Source organism: Pinus tabuliformis, chromosome 1_2, assembly GCF_031772625.1.
Source record: "Pinus tabuliformis cultivar Carrire ecotype Pingquan chromosome 1_2, CPIR1, whole genome shotgun sequence".
In the NCBI taxonomy this organism is placed as follows: domain Eukaryota; kingdom Viridiplantae; phylum Streptophyta; class Pinopsida; order Pinales; family Pinaceae; genus Pinus; species Pinus tabuliformis.
Genome location: NC_142298.1, coordinates 246,340,560 through 246,346,565, shown reverse-complemented (window position 1 = coordinate 246,346,565; position 6,006 = coordinate 246,340,560).

Below are 6,006 nucleotides of genomic sequence, written 5' to 3'. Positions count from 1 at the left end.
TTGTTTTTTGACTTTCTGGAGGCCCAAAACTTAGTGAAATTTCTTGGTAATGGCTGAGCAAGTGTAACTTTTCATGAAAAATCCACAAATGCTGAGTTTTCCCAAAATGGAGTTGCCAAACGAAAGGGTCGCGCGCGGCACGCGACCCATCAGTGAAGAAAACCTGTTATTTGCTAGAAAAATAAAAAATGACCCAAAATGCTCAATTTTTTTTGAAATTTGTGTTGGAGTTGAGTTATTTAGTATCATGCTCCTTCAAAGAAGCCTCAGCCAAGATATGGAGGGGGTCGGACCTTTTCCTTTGTTTTTGTGCTTTGACCAACCGTCTTTGGAGCACTTTCATTCTTGCCTTGCATACGTGCATCCGCGCCCAATAATGATTTTTCATGTTCCTGAGCAAGTTCTTATCTTGGTTGGCCTTAGCCAGCAACCTCTCCAAATGAGCATTGACCCGAAGAAGCATGGCCTCTCGCTCAACGGGTACCAAATCGTCGGGTCTCTTTCGAGCCAAGTTGCGGTCCTCATGGATCCTCCGCAACTCATCTAGAGTGTGCTCCTCCTCAAGTTGCTTGTTGCGCTGCTCCAAGTAGGTGATGGTCCAATTTTCCATGTCCAATCTTTTGTGCAATGAGTCATTTTCAGCTCTAAGGTGCTGAATGATCTCCTTTGACTCTAGGCTAGGAGAAATAATGTCAAGATCAACCACCTCTATGCCTGGAATACCTGATGGCCCCTGATCAATCTTGGGCTGTTTGCCTCTCTCTGGTACCTGTGCTGCTGTCGGAGACGAGGCCCCTTCCACCTGATGTGGAGATAACACTCGTGGTGCTGATGAAGAAGGCGAGACCCCTTCCACCTGGTGTGGAGAAAATACTCACCGAGCTGCTGCAAATAAGGCCCTGTGGCCTCTCTGATAAGTGACCAATGGAGGAGAGCTGACATGTCTAGTCCCAGGGATATCATGCTGCTGTGATGGTCCTCCCTCCTCATGAACAATCTCAGGATGTGGTGGTGGTACTGTGAAAAACTCACGAGAGATAAACTCCTCCCATGGGATGCCATGCTGAGCCAACTGATGTATGACCACAAGCTGGATCAAGCCATAATGATAAAGGCTCCTATATTGTTGTGCTGGGCTTTTAGTATTTTTGGTAGGGAAACTAAAGAAAAATGATAAGGGAGTAAGAAATGGGATGTAGGAAAATGTAGGGAAAAATAGGAGTGAAAAGGATGACCTTAAAACAACAAAACAAACACTAGCACTTTGACATTTTTAAATAAATGCACATGGAGTCCTTATTTTGCAAATGATGGCTTTTTAAGAATATTCTCATGCTATTTACAAGCTTTAGCAAATAACAATCTTGATGATGGAAGGCCTACCTGCAAGCTTGAAAAATTCCGGGGTCGTTTGGCAGTTCACTGGAAAATTTCTGTGGAGAAAACCCCAACGGGTCACGTGCACTGCCCAATGGGTCTCGTGCGTTCAATGGGTCGTGCCCGTGTAATTTTTGCACTGGCAAAGGCACTCTGATGGGTCGCGCTCACCCAACAGGTCGCGCGCATGGCTCAACGGGTTGCGCTTTTACAGGAGGATTTTGGAGGCCTTCCCGGTGTTAGAATCAGGTGCAGGATAGCTCATTGGAAAGGTCTTTGAGTCTAATTTCCAACCAAACTAGATATTTTCAATTTGGAGTTCATTTTCCCTGTCAAAAATAAAATATCCCAAGACTGGTCAAAAAGTGCCAAATGAGGCTGCCTCAAGGAAGAGTGCTGTTGCAGTCAACTTTTGAATGCCTTCCTCAACGCCAAATTGAGATCATGATAGCTCATTGGAAAGATTGTTGTGTATAGTTATCATTTTACCCATCAAAAAAATCATTTGGCCAACCAAGCTAGGAGAAATCTTGATTTTCCCAAGGTCACTTCAGAGGTGTCTTTGATTCTCCTGAGGCAACAGTATTCTTGACATTTCTCTCAAACCATGACACCTGTGCAATAAGTGAAAGAGGTTTTTCTTCCTTGGCATGTTTTGGACAGAAACCTCTCTCAGTTTCAAAAAATTCATCTTTTATTTCTATAAAACATCTTTTGAGTGAAACTTATCCCGATGTGTGGAACAGGGGATTTTGCCGAAATGAAGCGGAATGAAGGGGATAAGAGGCTTCTAAATTCTTGGGGAAATTTTTGGAAGTAGGGCGGGATGTTAGGAAGCAGGGGAAAGTGGAATCTCAGAGATTGAGTGAGGGGAAGGGGTCCAAAAGGGCAAAACACAGGCCCAACCTAGAAAATTGCCAGGTTGTAGCTAGAAACTAGGGTTTGTGCAAAAATGAGGATTTTGGGGGATCTCAGTGATGGGAAGCATTTGATAAGGTACTTTAAGGATAGGGGAAGGTGTATGAATATCAGGATACAAGTTTCGCTGATGATTTGACTGTCCAAGAGATATTGCCATCAAAACCCTAGGAGAGGGAAATGAGCTTGCCTAGGTGCGACTGAAGCATGAACAAGATGTAAAATGACTCATTAGACACTGACATGATAATGAAAACCCTATGAATGATGATAAAATCAGCTGAATGGTGACATGGACCAACATTTGGACAACTTTAGAAGGAGTGAAAGCAAACCCTAGACCTAATGCCTAGTGACCAAATTTTGCTTGAAAACTCCTTGAAATGACAAAATTTGACCTGGACACTCCGAGACCACTTTGTAAGAGTATATTTGATCACTGGAGGAAGGCTAGAAAGACTGACACTAACATTGGCTCCAATGGGGATGGTAGCTCCTTGGAGGTGCCAAGAACCTCAGACCTCTGGGAGAGCAGACCAGTGCTTTCAACCATTGGGCGATGGAGTCAAAAACTCAAGCTGAAATGCATGACTGAAAAACGATGACTTGACAACACAAATTGACTCTCACTTAACTAAAAACTGACTCAATACTTAAACACAACCGACAAACTGGAAATGATGCTCAAAGGGGAGCTTATTCATCAAAACCTACTCTAACAGTTTCATTCATCACCTGATCAAGTGAAATGAAACAACCAGTGCAACCAAATAAGTATTCCATCTGCTGTTCGAATTCTCCGCAAGTGCTCACTTATGAACAACAAGAGAGAACTACTGAAAGGCAACTCCCATGATAACTTAGGAACATATCCGTTGAATGATATGAATTCTCTATCCACCTCCAAAAACACTGCATAAGGATCTTGAAGTTCAAGCACACTGGAACTTAGCTCATCCAATGGATTACTTCTCTTTCCTTCATACCATGAATGCAAACTTTGATCTGAGCCTTGTGACGAGACCTCTGCTGAAAATGACAAAGAAACCGGTTGCCGGATCAAGTTCATATCAGCACATGTTTCAAGCTCACATATAGACAATGGAGAAAAACTTTGACTGCAAACCTCATCCAAAACATCAGCTATTGGATCATGAAAAACTTGAAAAGACTGCTGCAATCCCATTTCTATTGGTTCCATTGTGATTACATGATTGCCTACATGCTGCTCATTCTTCACTGAAGATGGACTATGCAAATTTCCCTTCAAATACTGAAATGATTCAAAACAAAAAGGTAGGGAACCTTCTTGTATCATTTGATCAAATATGTCAGCTTCCATGCTTTCATCTGCAACTTGAAAACCAATGGCATTTGGGGGCTGCAAATCTGAATGTGAGAAGTCTGGAACAAGGTTTTTATTGCCTTCAAGATGGTCTAGATCAAGACTTGTTGACAGCTGATTTCTAATTTCATGGAAGTTGTCTCTAATGAACTGACATGAATCAAAACAAAAAGGTAAATCTCCTTCACTTACTTCAAACTTTGATGCACTTTCCTCGGCAATGTCATAGCTGATATGTGATGGCTGAACATTGTATTCAAGCTGCTGAAAATGAACTTTTTCCTCCCACAAACTAGCTGCTGATTTGTCTGCAAGATTAGCTTCTGTTTGGAGAACATAATCATCATCATACTGATCAAACTGAGGCAAATCATCAGTATAAAAGACATCATCAAGCATACATGTCATATCAACAGATCTCTCTTCTCCAAGGTGATCTACAAAACAATCATTATCAGATCTATGACAACTAGGATAAGAAAGAAAATGTTTTGGATCAGCAAAGTTTTCCTTTTCAATCAGCGAGCCTTGAACTTGAACATCATAATAATTCCTTGTGTTGATCTTGTCCATCATCTTTTCCACTACACTTACCAAAATGGCAAGCTTCACCTCTAGAGATGTTGATTCGGCCGGATCTATGTTTTTCATCTCTTCTTCTTTCAACCTTGCCCTTCGGATCAACAGATGAGCTTCTACATTTACTGCACTGTTTTGCATCTCGTGAAGTGTTGCAATATCCCTTTCTCTCAGCTGAAACTCCATCTTCGGATCAAAGGCACCCGGATAGTGCAAGAGAGCAGATCTAGGAGAAGGTCTAATATCAACTGGCATCGAATAATAAACTTGGTTAAATCTGGCTGAAAAATGTTGTACTGTCTCCCCTGGTAGTCTTTTCAGCTGGTTATACTCTTCTATAATCAAGAAAAGGTTTTGCCCGATCATCCACCTGTCGAGAAAAACTTTGACAAACTGCTGGAAATCTGAAATGCTTGCATCAGGCAGGGTTTTGAACCAACTCTTCACTTTGGCTTGCAAAGAAAGAGCAAAAAGCCTAATACTAACATCTTCATCATCAACTTCAAAAAGATCTAGAAAAGTCTCAACATTCTGCACATGTTGCTCAGCGTTGATATTCTTACATTCACCGTCAAACCTCGACAAGTATAGATCATAGTTTTTGGGGAAAGCATGGAGAACAAAAGGTAAAACAAGAGGTTTATACCGATCTGGAATTTTACAAGGTATAGGGGTATGTACAGACGGTATAGAATCAGTCTTGGTCTCTTGAGATTCATCAATCTGAAGATGGTCATCACAAAATTTAGAAGAAAGGTCTTGATCAAGCTCAAAGGTATGCAAATCCTTGGTATTCACAATCTTCAAAGGGAAAGAATCAACTGCAGGCCGAGGATCTCTTCTCAAATACAATATACTTTGCAAAGCCTTCTTGACATTCTTGGGAAAAGAGAAGAAATAATTTATGACAAAGAACAAAATGTCTTGGATGAAATTCCAACTTGAATACCTGGTCTGTCCATGTTGTCCTTTCATGTTTTTGCTGGTCGGGATCATCCTCCAGTGGAGTCTTTGGATCTGATCTCGAAAATGCTTTAGAGTCGCCAAGTGAATGATTTCAGCCTTTCAAGTGTCTGATCGTTGTCCACTATCAACAATCAGATCTGAACTTGATACATGTACTGGGGTAAAATGCAAATGAAGTGGCCGTATTCACAAGCTCACGGAGATGGACTGAAGCAGTGTTTATCTACTTCCGCTTATGCAAAGCAAAAGCGTTTCGAAGGCTACCTGGCATAACTTCAGGCTCCGTCTAAGACTTATGAAACAAACACATCAATCCACAAACAAGTTTGTTCTCCCCAGTATGGTCGCCAATATGTTAGCGCTTGAAATTTCACCTCAGGCTGAGAATGGTAAACTCCAAGGCAACATCAAACCTCTTAGCCTCGTAGCTAGCCCTACCGGGCAGGAGAGGGCTCTCTCCGGTCTATCTCGGCAAAGATCTTCAACGGGCAAGATAAACAACAAGGAAACACTGATTTTAGGCTAGTAAACTGATAAAAAGGTTTGATTTGGGATTTTTAGGGTTTTGGTGGAAAATCGGGAAAATGCAATTTTAGGTGTGGGGATTGGACACAGTTTTTGCAGGGGGTTCTTTGGGGCAAGGTAGGAGACTGTACTGATGCATTTAAATTAAATGGATGGATAGGAATGACCGGTGAGGAGCTAAAGAGAGCAAGAAACCATCAAGATTTCTCTTTAGACAGATGAAAACATATAATATTAAGCAAACTTAAAAGCAGAGCATGACAATCATGGATTCTACTTTAACACTTCATTCGCCT